Raw genomic sequence first — 16,235 nt, 5'->3', positions numbered from 1 at the left:
CCAAGGAAACATGAGTCAACCTCTAATTGTTTTCAGTCTCAGACCTGTAGGATAGCAGTAATCTGCTCTACATCTTCAGACATCTCCTTGAATCGCTAGCTGAAGGTGCACGCGTTTATTGGTCTTTAGGAAGTGGTTTAGTTCTGGTGTCACAGACATTCCCAAGGGGGCTTAAGCAGGGCATGTAACTGAGGTTAAGCCCCAAAATGAAATGGATTCAGCAGAATTCTGAGCAAAACTGATTCAAATGAATTAAAAAACAAAAACAAAAACAACAACAAAAAAAACCTGAGTTCCTTACTCGGACTGGATTGAATTTCCACTATTAAAGGGTCACACCTGTTCTGCTTTACCCCTGATAGGAAGAACCTCACCTTTGCTGGTGCAATTAATCCCTTAGGCAGGAAGAAGGACCAGAGCCCAGGTGGTGGAAATCAGATCAATAAAGGGGGATGGATACATCAGATTGGAGGGAGAGGTTTGGTGGGTAGATATAGTCCTTCTACAGCAGTTGGATTAAGCAATAGTAGCTTTTTGTTCTAGCTGTAAGGCCTGATGATACCAGTAAAGGAGGCAAGCACCTGTGGTTTCAGGCTTTTCTTTCAAGCATGACTGAAAATTTGAGGTGAGTTTATACTTTAGATATGCATGGGCTGTAACATCTCTTTTTGTGTGTCATGTTCCTACTGCTTTGCCTCAATAAATAAATAAGAAAAAAATCAGCTCTCTCCAGGTCTTGTTTCTTATGCTAGAGGCACACTGAGCTCCAGACAAGTAGCTACATTTTGGCTGTTTCTAAGAAGTTTGGTTTATGAGCGCTGTTCCTTTGCATTTGATTACCTCATGTTTGTAGGACAATTAGAGAAGGGTCAAAGGATTGGCATGTTTATGTACGTTCAGGATGCAAAGTAACTGAGTGCTTTGAGCCATGCTGATTTGCTGGGCTCGGAGTGCAGAGCTGGGTGGAGGGGGAATTATTTGCTCACCAGTTATCTTATCTGGAAAGCTATTAAGCTAGGAGAAGAAGAGATCAGGTGACGGGGTGTTGGGGGAGATGACTGCTCATCTGAGGGGCTTGTGAGCTCCCCCTTTTCCTAGGCAAAGGTATGGCAGATGAAATGCCTACGGGTAAGGTAGGCAAAGGCTCATTCTGGGAAACTCGGAGCTATGGAGACATCGCTGAGTTACCGATGGGAAATCACAGCATCGCGCAGGGAGCCAAAAGGTGGTGCTGTTACTGCAGGGAAGAGGAGTAAATGGGGATCCCGGTATCTGCAGGAGTGTCTGGGGACAGATAGGGAGTGAGGGAGAGTTGAGGGCTCACTGCTTCTTTCTCTGGGTATTGCAGTGCTTGAGGGCCGTCCTAACGTATCGGATACCTGGTGCTCCGGGACAGAGCTCAGCAAAGCAGTAAAACTGGGGAGGGGGGGAGGGGAAGGAAGAAAAGGGAGCAAGGAAATCACAGGCTTTCACCTTATGAGATAATGGATAGAAAAAAAAAAAAAAGATTGGAGAGAAGCAGCAGATGATGTTGGACAGGGTTCTGCAGGGCAGATAGTTCTTCATGCACTCTCTGAAGAGAGTTACAAAACTGCTCAAAGTCAGCTGCTGCCTAAGATAAATATAAATAAGGAAATAGAAACACAAAGGGTCCTCAGCAGTAAAAAGGAAAAGCAGTGGGAGAGTGTGGTGATATGCAGTGGGAAAGTGGGTGGCAGCAGGGTATAACTGAAATGTTCCTGAGATGGTCTCTGCTTTGGTCTTGATAAAGGTATGTTGAATGGAACATCGACCTGTTCAGACTAAGAGAAATTATATGTACTCTTGTACAGTATTAATACTTAGGTGCTGTGCAGGTGGTTTAGAGAAGAACTGGTGAACCAGCAGGAAAAAATAAATGTCTACTATGTCACCTCCTGTGAGACATTTTTCCTCCCACTGCAACCCTTACATTGTGGCAGACAAGGTCTGTGTTTGAACTTCTGTTTCTGAAAATGTCTTGGATTTTTGTCCAGCTTGGTAAGATCCCATGTGTCCTGCATCTTGTCTTTTGGGACTGGAATTGTCCCTGGCCACCACTGGGATAGTGAGATTTGCATAAATTAGATTTTAAAGGTAGTCTTGGAGGTGTGTCAGAAGTGGCTTTAGAAAAGTGTGAATTTCAGTGTGAAGTTCAGTGCATGGTATTGACTGTTGGGGAAGATGGTCTCAAGTCACTTGAGGAAGCATGAGGGCAGCAAGCCCTACCACTGTTGCTGTCTCGCCATCAGGTGCTGCAGTGACAGTCATAAGGCTTGGCATTCTGCATCCCTGTTCTGCTAGGTCTCAGGTACAGCCCCACTGTGAAACACTACAAGTGTGGGTCTGAACTGATGTGTTTCCTCAGTCCCTGCAACTACCAGCATTGCTGAATGACCACAGTAATGCTTGTGAAAGGAATTGGAAATACTGCTCAGGAATGGGCTGAGCTGTGCAAGACACCATCTACCCCCATTTTTTCTCTAGCTGCAGGTTTATGGCATTAGGTGAAAATGCCCACCATATTGTTCAACTCTGTGTGACCTCAAGCTGAAATTTTTCTTATTCTTGCACTTCTGTCCTGCTCATCCTCCAGAACCTTTCCCTGTCGCCCCTCACCATCCCCAACAGGGGAGGGGAAAATCCACTAAGCGCAGTGGATGTCAAAGATAAAAGAGAAAGGTGTGAGGGTTAAAGAGTTAAAAATATAGGATGAGGAATCTGGATGGGGATATGCCCAGCAGGCAGGTATCCCTTTAAACTCTTTGTCTTAGCTACCACTCATCTGCAGCTTGCTCTGCACATGTCCTGGTGCCTCTGCTGGGCTGCGTCCTTCCAGCATTGAACTCTGTGCACTGCTATATGTTCACACCCATTGGAGCTCCTAGAAAGCAGCTGCCATACAAACTTGTGTTTCCTTTGGGAGGTAGGGATTGGAAAGTTGCTATATTTGCTCTCTGCTTAATGACACACAGCTCTAATTACTACCACCAGGAATTAATCAGAGGCCTTAATGGGAATACAGCAGTGTAGGTCTGCAATCAAAGTCTCTAATCTGAAACAAGTCAAAGAGTAAATGTGTGTATCAACCTGTCCCTATGACACAGGTGTGTTGTACCTGAACACAAAAAGTAGAATTAAAGAACAAAAGTTTAGAAGATAAGTCACTGTGTTCTGTTGTGTACCAAGGAGCTTGCATGTAGCTCAGGATTCTTGCTGTGCAGTCATTTTGTTTGTACTGGATGTTTCAACTTCTTATCACTAGTGTCTTAAAGCTTGTTTATTGAACTCCAGGTCAGTTTATTCAGGTTGAATGACTCGTCCACTGTGTGTTTTCATTTCAAGCACTGGGGGACGTGGGGGGGGGGGGGAGAGGGGGGGGGAGAGAGGGAGGGTGGAAGGGGGCTGTGGGGAGAGACATTTCATGTGCTGTTGTATGACTCTTTCAGGAGGTTGATCTTGGGTCATTGGCTGAACTAGTAGACAAATGATAGGAGTGTCTGTTGTGGTCTCCCTTTTAAAAAAAAAAAAAAAAAACATCTGATTCTAATTTGTTCGTTGTTCCCTTTTCTGCCTGAGTTGAGAGTTCTTGGTGAGGACAAAACAGTCATATGTGGTTCCTAGAGAAGAGGCTTAGCCTACAGCACAGCCTGCCTCTGAGAGCAAGGGAGATGGTCTTGTGGTTTCAGCATGGAGATGCAGAATTAAATGGCCTATGCTTCTCTCTTGGTGTTTCTGTAATTTTTTATTATTATTTTTTTTTTTGAGCAAATCACTGTGGGGAATTCAATTATAGGATATATTTGTGGTATCACAAAAAGGTTGTGGCTTCAGTAGAAAGCAATTTGAGTTGTTTCTGTCTTCACTTCTGCTTGTGTAGGAGGCATTGGTGAATACAAAAGAGGAATGTGTACACTTCCTAGAGGATATTCTCTGACTGGGGATATCAAGTTGTAATAAATCTGAGTTTTCTGGGCAGTTCCCACACTGTCTTCTCATGCTTTCACAAGCACAAAGAACAGCTTCCAAAAGCCTCTGTACCAAACGCTTGTGGAGCCTGGGCTGGCAGGTCAGGCTGTTTCCAAATGCACATCTGGAATGCAGAGACACTGACCTTTCAGTTAACCAGCAGCTTACAGATGTGTCTATTTATGAAAGAGAGAGAGATGTGGAAACTGTCATGTAAGCTGCTTCCTGTATTTCAGACAGTGGTAACAAATCATCTGCATGGTGCTTCAGAACACTTCGCTGCAACGAGGCCTGGGACCAAGATGAACTAAATGCAAATTAGTCCAAGAAAGCCCTCCTTGTCATGAAGTTAATATTTTTACTGCTGACTGGCAAGAAATAACAGAGGGAAGCAGTTCTGCCTCACTGTAGTGGAGTTATTGTGATATCCATGTCTGTTCATCTGGGTGTCCTAAATCCAAATCCTATGAACTTTCTCACCAAGAGATAGATATTATTAGTTTTCTCATCCACCTGATGGATATTCTGAACCTCTTTACAACTCTGAAGTATGCTTTTAGAGGCCTTTCAGTAGGATATATGGTGGATTTGAAGCATCTCCAGCCCCTCATGCCTGAGGTTTTTTCTTCTTACCGTGAAAAGGGGTGTTTTTGCTCTTGTGCAGATAAGGTTGACTGAAAGTGAACCTTTGCCCTGGAAGATACAGAGGTGTGCCCTGACTGTACCAGTTTGCTGTTCTGTACTCTTGCCTACTGAGGGTGAGGAACCTGAACCTAAGATATGATTCCCTTGAGCAGAAGAACTGGAGCTGCCAGAGACATCAAGTTCCCATTTTCTGTTTTCAAAATGCCTTTCAACATCTTGGCATTAAAGAAGCATGTTTATTATTCTGATAACTTTTTCAGTGGAAAAGTAAACAGTCTTGTGTCTGCTTTAAACCTGAAGTACTGTGGAAAGCTCATAGGAGAAATTAAGAAACTTTTAGAACTGATTTTTTTTTTTTTGAGGGTAGTGTTCCTTCATGTGGTGTGAAACTCTCAGCCCTCTTCAGTGTGGCATATCTATGGAAAGAATGTTAGCTTTTTTGTTGTTGATGATGGGGACTCCATCAACATGCTATTTGATATTTCTTCTAAAAGTAGCATTTTGGGTGTATCCAGATGTAAGACAACTCTCCTGCACTAAATATTCTGGATTAATTACTTCTCTCAATAGTTGGAAATCTGATAAGGTTACCAAAAATAAGTGAAATATTTTGAATCCTTGTAATATTTTTTTCCTCTACAGAAATGACCTTATAATAAAAGATACAAAACAAGGCCTGGATTCAATACCTGGGTCTACCACAGACTCTTTCCATGGCACTGGTTGAGTCATTTAATATTTTTTCCTCTCTGACTTACACAAACAGTTCCTCCTGTCCTTTAGTTATTGTGGTGATAAATGATACACGTCAGTTTAGGAGGTGATGGAATTCTATAGCAACAAAAGCCAGATAACACTTGGTGTTGTTGCTTTTTTGTTTTGTTTTTGTGGACTTTGCCTTTACTCCTCAGTATCTTTTCATGTTAATAAATGCTGCCTTCAGAAAGGGTCTGAGAGTGACCTGTAGTCACTGTAACTTGGTGGGTGAGGTGGCTTAATTTTGAGCAGGCTTGTCTACAGTAGGTGTTAAAGGACTAGTGTGATTTAACTGGGATTGCAGCTATATGTGTTGTGTGCTGTTCTGTTCAGTGAATAAAAGTCTTGTGGAAACCAATACATCTCCTAACAAAAAAGTTTCCCTCTTTTGTTAGTGGGAGATGAGCATTTTCTGTACTGATTCAATAAAATCAACAATGCATTTCTACCTAATTCTTGGCTTCTTCCTTCCTATTTCTATAAAAGCGAAGACTTCCCTTTATCCATGCATTCATTATTGTAGATGTCACATTTGTTTGTACCAGTACCTCCCATTCTCTGATGCTTCCTCTGGGCTGTCCAGCATAAACAGGGCATTATTAATTGCTTCAGTTGACCTAAAATGTGTTACTACACTGAAATGATATTGACCTCATGAGACCCATTTTTTTCTTATCTCTTTGGTGCAAGATGGGATAAGTCTCATCATATTTACTATGTTTTGACTACCTGCCCAAACTTCATCTTTACATATCTTGTGGTCATTACCATGTGTATTGTACACAAATTATTTTTAAGCAGTACACAAGGGGAGCAAAACATTGGTGCCACTTAAATTGATTCAAAACTTTTTTGTGTTCCTTGCACTGGTCTCCAGATTGCTTTATACAGCTGCTGACTGTTGCTGACAATCCTGGTGTGTGCGTACTCCCAGAAATGCCCATATGTCTTGTTGGTTTTGGCTGAGGGCTCTTGGCAAACTGGTTCTTAAGGGGAGGGGTGGGGGGGAAACAGATGTTTGGGGATGTTGTCACCAAAATGACTAACACCCCAACTGCCTCTAGAAGAATAAATATGAACTGAAATGAGATGCTCAGTTTTATACTTCAGAAATATCTCTTCCCCCAGTATTTGGCAAATGTTGAAACTTCTAAGAATGTTTCAACACATTCTTGCAACACTATTACTGAGTAATTCTAACCAGCAAGGATTGGATGACTGAATCATACTAGTGTTAGAAAATACTGCTTTTGTAAAAATAATAATAAAAAAATATATATTTAAAAATTGGGGGATAAATATGCCTCTGTTTCCTGCCATGTACTTCAATCTTTGGCAGTTCTTAAATTTCCAGTGTGGTGTGCTAGAGAGTGAAAGACAGACAACTTCTGTAAGCTCCCACTTTCTTATTTTCCACTGACCTTTGCTCTGTCAGTGAAAACCAGGATATGCCATCTCATAAGGGGACAATTTTCTAAAGAAAGAGGTCAAGCAGGAATCAGCTGTACTGAAACAGAGCAACCCAGAATGGAGAACAACTTGTATGTCAGCAAGCTTCTTTGAAAAATGTTTTGGTAATGGTCAGAAACAGGACGTTTTGGCAGTGGCAGAACTTCAGAGGAAGGGAAGGAGGGAAATACTGAAGTTTACAGAGGTGCACATGATAACTTTATTGCTCTACTGTTGAGTTCCAGCACCGCATCAATGTGTTCGGCTCAGTCCAAATATCATCTGTATCTCCTAGCTTCAGGCTTCCTCAAAGTCTGTTGGGAAAAATAGCCCAGTTCCAGCAGGATGAGAAGATTTGATCACTCCCTTTGTCTTTTTCAATGACCTTCATCTTGGTCTTATTTATTGAGAATCATGTAACTGCAGGTGCATGGTTCAAAACAATTTTTCCAGGTGACTTTGTTTTGGGATCCTTTTTATCTGGTGACCAACAATTTTAGTCTAGATCTGGGAACTTCTGTCAGAAAGGTTAGGCCTGTGAAGGGTTTAAATTTTAAGAAGTCAGCATTTCCTAATGGGGAATTTCTTTGAGAAAACTTGCAGCTGGTACTGCTCAGTTCATAATATCTGAAATGAAACAGATGGCAACTTTCATCCTAGTCTTCTTGTCTCTAATCATTTGTGTTCAGGATGTGGGACTTTGAGAAACATTAAGTCTGGTATGGCAGGCAATAAAATGAGAGACTTGGCAGCACTGAATGGGATAGTCTTTAAGTTTCTGAAGTCTCATCTTCTTGGCCAGTAGCTGAGTTTGCAGTCAAAACATTAAACTGGAGGCTGCAATGATTCTCATACAACTAGAGTGAGAACAGTTATGATGCCACTTCTGCTGCACTTGCCTCTGAAGCTCTTCCAGTTCTCTTCCTGGCAATGTTCTTTTTTTTTTTTTTTTTTTTCTTCCTTCCTCAAGGAGACTACTGCCTGTAAGTATGGTTTCTATCAGTGTCCTAAAGAAGAACAAGGTGAAAGGTACTTTATACCTCCATATCTGTTTTTTCTGTTTTTCCTACTGAAAGGAGAAGGAGAGATGATGCTGACTACTTAAATTTTGGATGAGTTCTAAAAAGGGTACTGCTACCATATGAGTCTTTACGTAATAGAGATAACATGAGTTGGACTTACGACTTTTGGAAGACGTGTGTTGCTAATCTTGGATTATGCATGACTGTTTCCTGCAATGGGAATTGGTGAAAGGACAGGAGAACTTCACTTTCTGCTTCGGTCTCTAATTGAAGTAGATTGCTAGAATAGAGTTGTTTCCTGAAAACCTTGTGTTGATATGGGGCTGAGAACCTGGGAAACAACCTTTTTCACTTCTTGGTCAACTCTATTCTAGGAATGCCAAATGTTTCAAGTATAACATTTTCTTTACACATAGGTACATTGAGAGGATGTATAACTGGTCAGGATAATGGTCTTTCCAGCCATCTACTCTCTTCATTAATGACTAGTAACTGTTTATTTAGGGAGAATTTAATAAGGCAAGCCCAGAATGAAAACTCCATTGCTATATTCTCCTGACTCCAGTAGTGTAGTACTTGAGAGCTTTCTGAGCCAGAGAAGGTGTCTATGTCTTTAGAAACTCCTGATGATTTTTTTTTTCTTCCATAGATTTATAAAATGTGCTATTGAGTCCAGGCAAAATATTAAGAGTTCCCATTACAGTTAGATTTCAGTTTAAATAGACTTTGTATGAAGATATGTCCTTTTGTTCACTTTGAAGCTGCCTCTTTCTCTACTAATTTCAAGCTAAATTCTTTTGCTCCTTTAACACTTACTTGCTCAGGGCTGTGAGGGCGTTCTACTGTTCTGCATGAGTCAGAGCCACTAAGCCTATCAGCCACCTTTCCAGATTGTTTATAGGTAGGAAAGTGCAAATCTTGGAGACCCTTCTGAATATCTTCTTTCTCTGAAGAAACTTATTTTCCTACACTTTCCACAAATGTAGGGATGTGAGGGCTTTCCTTCTTATGCAAGGACTTTTTTTGTTGTTGTTCTTTCTATAGACTAAATGACACTGTCAAGTCTTTTGTAAAGCCATAGCTTGCACCTATGCTGTCCAAAAACTGCTTCCCAGACCATGATGGTTGTAGTGACAGTGTGAACACAGATCTTATCTGCTTTCTGTTGAGAATAATGCATTTGATGGTCCTTTTCTGAGTTTTCTGAGAGGCGGTGTAGAGAAGGCAGATCAGGCCATGCTGAGCTTTCCTTTCTGCCCTAGGTAGAGAGAACCATAGAATATCTTGAGTTGGAAGGGACCCACAAGGATCATCAAGTCCAACTCCTGCTCTACCAGGACCACCCAAAAATAACATGTCTGAGAGCATTGCCCAAACACGTATTGAACTTTGGCAGACTCAGTGCCATGGCCACTGCCCTGGGGAGCCTGTTCAGTGCCCAACCCCCCTTGAGAAGAAGAATCTTCTGATGTCCAGCCTGAACCTCCCTTGTCACAGCTCTGTGCCATTCCCTCGGGCCCTATCACTGTCACAAGAGATCAGTACCTGCCCCTCTGCTCCCCTTGTGAGGAAACTGTAGGCTTCGGATTTAGGATGAGAATAATGCTGATACCACACTGATGTTTTAGGTGTTATAGAGCGGTGCTTGCACTTAGTCCAGAGCTGCTCAGGGTTTCATGCTGCCCTGTCAGCAAGGAGGCTGGGGATGCACCAGGAGCTAGGAGGGGACAGAACCAGGACAGCTGACCCAGACTGGACAAAGGGATGTCCCACACAGTAGTCTCATGCTGAACAATAAAACTGGGGGAGCTGGCTAGAGGGGGCTGCTGCTCAGGGACTGGTTGTGCATCAGTCAGCAGGTGGTGAGCACTTGCATTGTGCATCATTTGTTTGTATATTTTTAATATTATTTTCCCCTTTTTTTTGTCCGATTAGGCTGTCTTTATCTCATCCCACAAGTTTAACTTTTTCCCATTCTCTTCCCCATCCTGTTGGTGTAGCAGTGTGTGAGTGAACGGGCAGGCAGCTCAGCACCACAGAGCTGGTTAAAGCACAACAATCCTTTTTGTACCTGACATGGGGCATGAAGGGTTATGATAACAGATCTGACCAGAAGATGTTAAAAACAAACTTGTTATAAGCATTATATTACTTTAATAGTTGCTGGTCACAATATTGGTTTATTCATTCACAGTGTTGTTTTATTTGCTCTCAGAGTTGTTTGTCTTAATTCTTTTTTTGTTGTTTATCAACTCTAAGGTCTGGCCTAATGGCTTTGCCAGTCTGTACAGCATGCACTCATGTTACACCCACTGTGAACTTAATGTGGTATTTGTGCTCAGTGTTGCCATCATCCTTACACTGCAGGAACATTCTCATGGTAACTGTTTACCTCTTCTCCTCTGCATGAGTTGCAATAATTCTTGAAGTTTTTGAATATTCTTGGGATGTTCAAACCAGGATCTCAAGATGATCCTACTGCTATGTCTCCTACATGTGTTTCCAGATTTGTCTAACGTCAAACTACTGCTAAAGAATTCCATCCAAAAGTATGCCCTGAGGCAGGGTGGCTATGGTGTCAAGGCCTGTTTGAGGATGTGGGCAGGTATCTACCATGGTTGTCCCCTCTGATGGTTTTGGAATTCACCCATGAACTTAATCCTAAAAAAAAAACTAATAGTATGTTTAAAAAAGGTATGCCCCTGTCCTGGCATTCCCAGAGATTTACAGCTCACCTCACTGTGCTGGGGTCTGGCCTGCAGCTGTCAAAGTGCACTATTCAATAGTACTCAGCACCCTCAAGAGGAAGAAAATGTCTCCGGATCTGATGCAGCTCCTGAGGCGGATGCTGCAGTTGAACCAGAGAACCAACTTGTGCTGGTATCAGCCACTCCTACAGTTGAGAAGAAACAGTGGATGTAGAAATCAGCTCATCTAGTCAGAGAAAAAAATTCTACCAAGAAGGGAAAGGAGGAAGAAGTGGGTGAGATTAGCTACCCTAAAGTAGGGCCATCACGAGAACTGTGAGGAAGAGGCAGAAGTGACAGATGAGGCAGTACCCCCCGATCCCTTCCACTGTGTAAGCTGTGAGGCATGCACAAATATTCCAGCCATCATCCGGGTAGGCATGTTGTCACCTGGCTGTTCCCATGCTGGGAATATAACAGGGCCAGTAGCCTGGAATTAGCTGCGGAGGGGAAGGCAAGTAACTGGGATCCCTCTCTAGGAAGGGGGTATTGACAGAGTGATGGGAAAAGTGGCAAGACCTTAGCCTCTGGTGGTGACTTCTGTGAGATGTGAAGGGGAGATATTTCTTCCTTCAAGGAAGATGTTACATGTCACCCAGGCAAGTGGACCACCTTAGAGGGGGGTATCCAGTACCTGAGGAAATTAGCTGTGCTGGAGGTGATTTATGATGACCTGGACAATGACCAGTTATCCAAAGACCCAGCTGAAGTCAAGTGCACATAACTCATGTGGCAGAAACTTGTACAGCACATACCATCATTATAAGCCAGTTCATTGACAGCAATGACCTGGAAAGTCAGGGGAGCATACAGTGGATGAATTGTCTGGCCTACTTTGTCAATACAAAGAAAATCTTTCTTCTTGCCAATGGGCCTGTGTCTGTGTGGAGAAACTGGTTCAGCAGCTCAAAGAGAATATCTTTCCCCCTTACCTGTACAGACCAGTATCTCTGTTAGCGTAAGCATTCCTGCTCAAGTGTATACACACCACATGCCACCCTGTGGTTTTACTTGCATGACCACAGGGAGGATGTGAGGAACTGGGATGGAAAATCTACCTTGGCCCTACAAGCGTGAGTGCCAGAGAAAAAAACAATGGCAAATGGGGATTCTACCAGGACAATGCTCCAGTTTCCAGGGGGTAGTTACACAGACAGAGTAGAAAGGCTGATTTTGCTTCTGATCTTAATGAAAGGACATCTGATTTGCATTTATAAGAAGTGGGTAATGAATACTATGACCCAGACTAGAGGGTCTTTCCTCCAACCAGGTGGAGGAAGGGGACAACTTGGCTTATTGGACTGTGTGGATTTGATGACCTGTCTCAGTGGACCCACCAATGCACAGAGTATCCTAATGTCATCAAGCTATAAAAAGAGTTTCTATTCTATTCCTGGTATGATGGGGTATCCCTACAGTTTACTGTATTGGAGGAAGAAGTGAACCTAACTGGGAATAAGTGGCAAAAGTGCTTCATTGTGACAGGCCCAGAGGCACCGTGCATCCATGGCATAGACTGCATTAGGAGAGGGTAATTCAAAGATCCAAAGGGGTGCTGGTGGGCTGTTGGCATAGCTGCCTTGGAGATGGGGGGCATTAAGTAGCTTTCTGCCTTGTCCAGTGTCTCAGAGGACCCTTCTGTTGTGGGCTTTCTGAGGACCAAAGAGCAGCAGTCACCAATTGCTACCACAGTTTTGCATGAGCACCGATATTGCACTGAGACTTCATGAGCTGATTCGTTGACTGGAAAGCCAAGGAGAGATCAGCAAGATTCGCTCACCCTTTAAAAGTCTAATGGAGAACAGAGACTAGCAGTGGACTGTAGTGGCCTAAATGAAGACACGTCAACACTAAGTGCTGCTGTGTCAGACATGCTGGAACTTCAATATGAACTAGAACTAAAGTCAGTCAAGTGGTGTGCCACAACTGATGTCACTAATGCTTTTTTCTCCACCACTTTGGCAGTAGTTTGCAGGACAGAGTTTGCTTTTACTTGGGGGGAGGGGCATCCAGTACACTTGGAACTGGCTTCCTAAATGGTGGAAACACAGACCTACCATTTGTCATGGACTGATCCAGACTGCACTGGAACAGGGACATCTACAGTACATTGATGACATTTTTGTGGGGCAACATAGCAGAAGGACTTTTTGAGAAAGACAATAATCCAAAGCTGGTTTTGCCATAAAGCAAAATAGATGTTCAAAGGAGTGGTCCCTTCTAGTTGCACTGATCACACAATGGCCTTGAATAGAAAACCCCAGTCACCCAGGAATCTTGGAGGTGATTAAGGACTGGCCAGAGGTCAGGGACTTTGTAATATCACCAGAGGAGTGGATAATGTATGCTGAAGAGGCCCACTGTATAATGAACCAAAAAAATGGGAAGCAATATGAGCTGTTCACTGGTGGGTGCTGTCATATTGTGAGAAAGCATCAGAGTTGGAAGGCTGCTATATGTAGTCCTACGCAAGTTGCAGAAACTGCTGAAGGAGAAGTTGGATTGAGCTAATTTGCAAAAGTGAAGGCTGTCCAGCTGTATTTCGACATTGTTGAACAGGAAAAGTGGCCACTGCTCTATCTCTGTGCTGACTCATGAATGGTGACAAATGGCCTGTGGGGATGGTTACAGCAATGGAAGCAGAGCAACTGGCAGCCCAGAGGCAAACCCATTTGGGTTGCCATATAGTGGCAACATTGCTGCCTGTGTAGAGAACCTGGTTGTAAAAGTATGCCGTGTGGATGCTCTTGTACCAAACTGTCAGGCCACTGAAGAACATCAAAACAACCAGCAGGCTGCTCAGATTGAAATGGCTCAGATGAATCTGGACTGCCAATATAAGGGTGAATTATCTATAGCTCAATGGGCCCATGAACCTCAGATCACCAAGGAAGAGATGCAACATATAGGTAGACTCATGATTAAGGGGTGGACCTGACCATAGACATTACTGCACACGTTGTCCATAATAGTGAAATATGCACCGCAATTAAGCCAAGCAGTTAAAGCCTCTCTGGTACAGAGAATGGTGGCTGAAATCTAAATACAGGGAGGCCTGGAAGATCTATTATATCATGCTCACACAAACCTGCCAAGGTAAGTGCCATGTGCTTACAGTGGCAGAAGCAATCACTGGATGGCTGGAAACATATCCTGTGTTCAATGCTACTGCCTAAAACACTATCCTGGGCCTTGAAAACAAGAACTATGTTGATATGGTACTATGGAAAGAATGGAGTCAGATAATGGGACTCATTTCCAAAACAACCTCATAGGCACATAGGCCAAAGAATGTGGCATTGAGTGAGTATATCACATCCCCTATCATGCACCAATCTCTGGGAAAATTGAACAATATAATGGACTGTTAAACTCTACTAACTTGACTGCTTCATGGTCACTATGCCCAAGGTGGCCCCCATTCACCACTTCACCTGTGAGACCTTTTCTGTTTACAAGCACCAAATCTTGGAGGGAACCTTTCCTAGTCATCTCCCTTAGTATCTGTACCAAGAAATTATCTTCAAGGTCTTTTAGGAATCTCATGGACCTGTATGTATCAGATTGTGATATTCCCAGTTCATATCTGGCAAGTTGAAGTCATCCATAATGACAAGGCAGCTGGTTTAGAGGTATCTCTTGGTTTGTTTAAGAATGATTCAATAATGTTATCATCCTGGTTTAGTGTCCTATATTAGACTCTCACTGTGACATCCACTTTATTTGCTTGTCCCTTAATCCTTACCTAGAGGTTCTCAACTGCATCATACCCAACTGCTAGCTCCACAACAATCCAGAGCCTCTTTTACGTACAGCTCTACAGTGTTCAGCTAGCATCTTGAAAAACACCTTTATGCCACACCTGGAGAAATGCAACATGTAATCCTAACTTCATGTAGTAAGAATCACAGAATCATCTAGGCTGGAAGAGACCTCCAAGATCACCAAGTCCAACCTCTGACCTAACACTAACAAGTCCTCCACTAAACCATATCCCTAAGCTCTGCATCTAAATGTCTTTTAAAACTCCAGGGATGGTGACTCCACCACTTCCCTGGGCAGCCCATTCCAATGTCTAACAACCCTTTCGGTAAAGAAGTTCTTCCTAATATCCAACCTAAACCTCCCCTGGCACAACTTTAGCCCATTCCCCCTTGTCCTGTCACCAGGCACATGGGAGAATAGACCAACCCCCACCTCGCTACAGCCTCCTTTCAGGTACCTGTAGAGTGCAATAAGGTTGCCCCTGAGCCTCCTCTTCTCCATGCTGAACAATCCCAGCTCCCTCAGCCGCTCCTCATAAGACTTGTTCTCCAGGCTCCTCATCAGCTTTGTAGCCCTTCTCTGGACTCGCTCAAGCACCTCCATGTCCTTCTTGTAGTGAGGGGTCCAACACTGAATGCAGTACTCGAGGTGTGGCCTCACCAGAGCTGAGTACAGGGGGACAATCACTTCCCTAGCCCTGCTGGCCACACTGCTTCTTATGCAAAGCAGGATGCTGTTGGCCTTCTGGGCCATCTGGGCACACTGCTGGTCATATTCAGCCGACTGTCAACCACTACTCCCAGGTCCTTCTCTGCCAGGCAGCTTTCTAACCACACATCTCCCAGCCTGCAGAGCTGCTTGGGGTTGTTGTGCCCCAGGTGCAGGACCCGGCACTTGGCCTTGTTGAACTTCAGCAACACTGTGGGCTACAACACAGCCCTTGCATCATTTTGGATGCTTAAGTGACTCTCCTTTTCATCCCTCTTTCCCTTCTAACCCCACAATATGCCAGCTGGTTGTTTTAGGGCAATGGAAAAGTCATATGTTGCCTGAAGGAGAGCAACTGCTTTGAAAGTCAACAGGTTAACTTACTTTAGAGATGACTAATCCAAATCTTTGTGAATTTAAGTGACCCCGGACCACCTGGCAGTGGTTTTAAGTCTTTGTCTTCACACAATTTAGAAAGAGTTGCTAAGCAGCGCTGGGCTTGGGGGTGTATGTGGATTGCTCTCTCAGAGTGCCCCTTGCAGTTGGCCTGCAGAACTGAACCTACCTTCAATTCTACAGGTTTGGACCAGGTGGAGTTGGAAGGTCCTGCAGAAGATGATGAAATCAAGAGAGCAGGTCTGCAGACCTTCTCACAGGATATGTTTCCTTTGAATCACCTCAGAGTCAGTAACATTTCCTTCCAGAAAAGATCTAAAAGTAAATCCCCAGCTAGTTCTGATGAACTTTGCTTTTCAACAGTGGTGCCTGAGCAGCTCTTGCCTACTGCTGACTGCTCAGTTCTGACCTCTGAAGTCCTCAGTTGTACTGGTACAATGTTGTACTGCACAAGGTGCTACATGTTATGCTGTGTGTGAGCTGGTTGTGTAAGGAGTGCTCAACCCAGCAAATTAAAAACAAACAAAAAAAAAAGAGAGATAGTGGGGAGTGGGGGGAGGTGAAGGGAGTTTCGTACAATGGGATTGCTGCTGAAAGAAATGCTTGTCAAACTGTCTGTGCATATTGGTGGCACACTGTTTCTTGGTGTGTTTGTGTTTAACCCTGTGTCTTCATAAATACTATGGTATGGGTCTGAACTGTAAGTCCTGTATCATTGCACTCTTAATTCCAGTCCTTTGCTATGTTAACAATAATTTTA

At 43.4% G+C, this 16,235-nt stretch overlaps 1 long non-coding RNA gene across 1 annotated transcript; it reads left to right on the top strand.

Annotated features, from left to right (window-relative positions):
* Positions 1-508: 508 nt before the first annotated feature.
* On the top strand, positions 509-5,836 carry LOC118156572. The gene is made up of 2 exons (XR_004746320.1): positions 509-625; positions 4,224-5,836. It is a non-coding gene; the product is annotated as an uncharacterized LOC118156572 (long non-coding RNA).
* Positions 5,837-16,235: the final 10,399 nt, after the last annotated feature.

Source organism: Oxyura jamaicensis, chromosome Z (genome assembly GCF_011077185.1).
Source record: "Oxyura jamaicensis isolate SHBP4307 breed ruddy duck chromosome Z, BPBGC_Ojam_1.0, whole genome shotgun sequence".
Lineage (NCBI taxonomy): Eukaryota > Metazoa > Chordata > Aves > Anseriformes > Anatidae > Oxyura > Oxyura jamaicensis.
The sequence above is the reverse complement of the archived record's forward strand: the minus strand, read 5'-3'. Positions and strand labels throughout refer to the sequence as shown.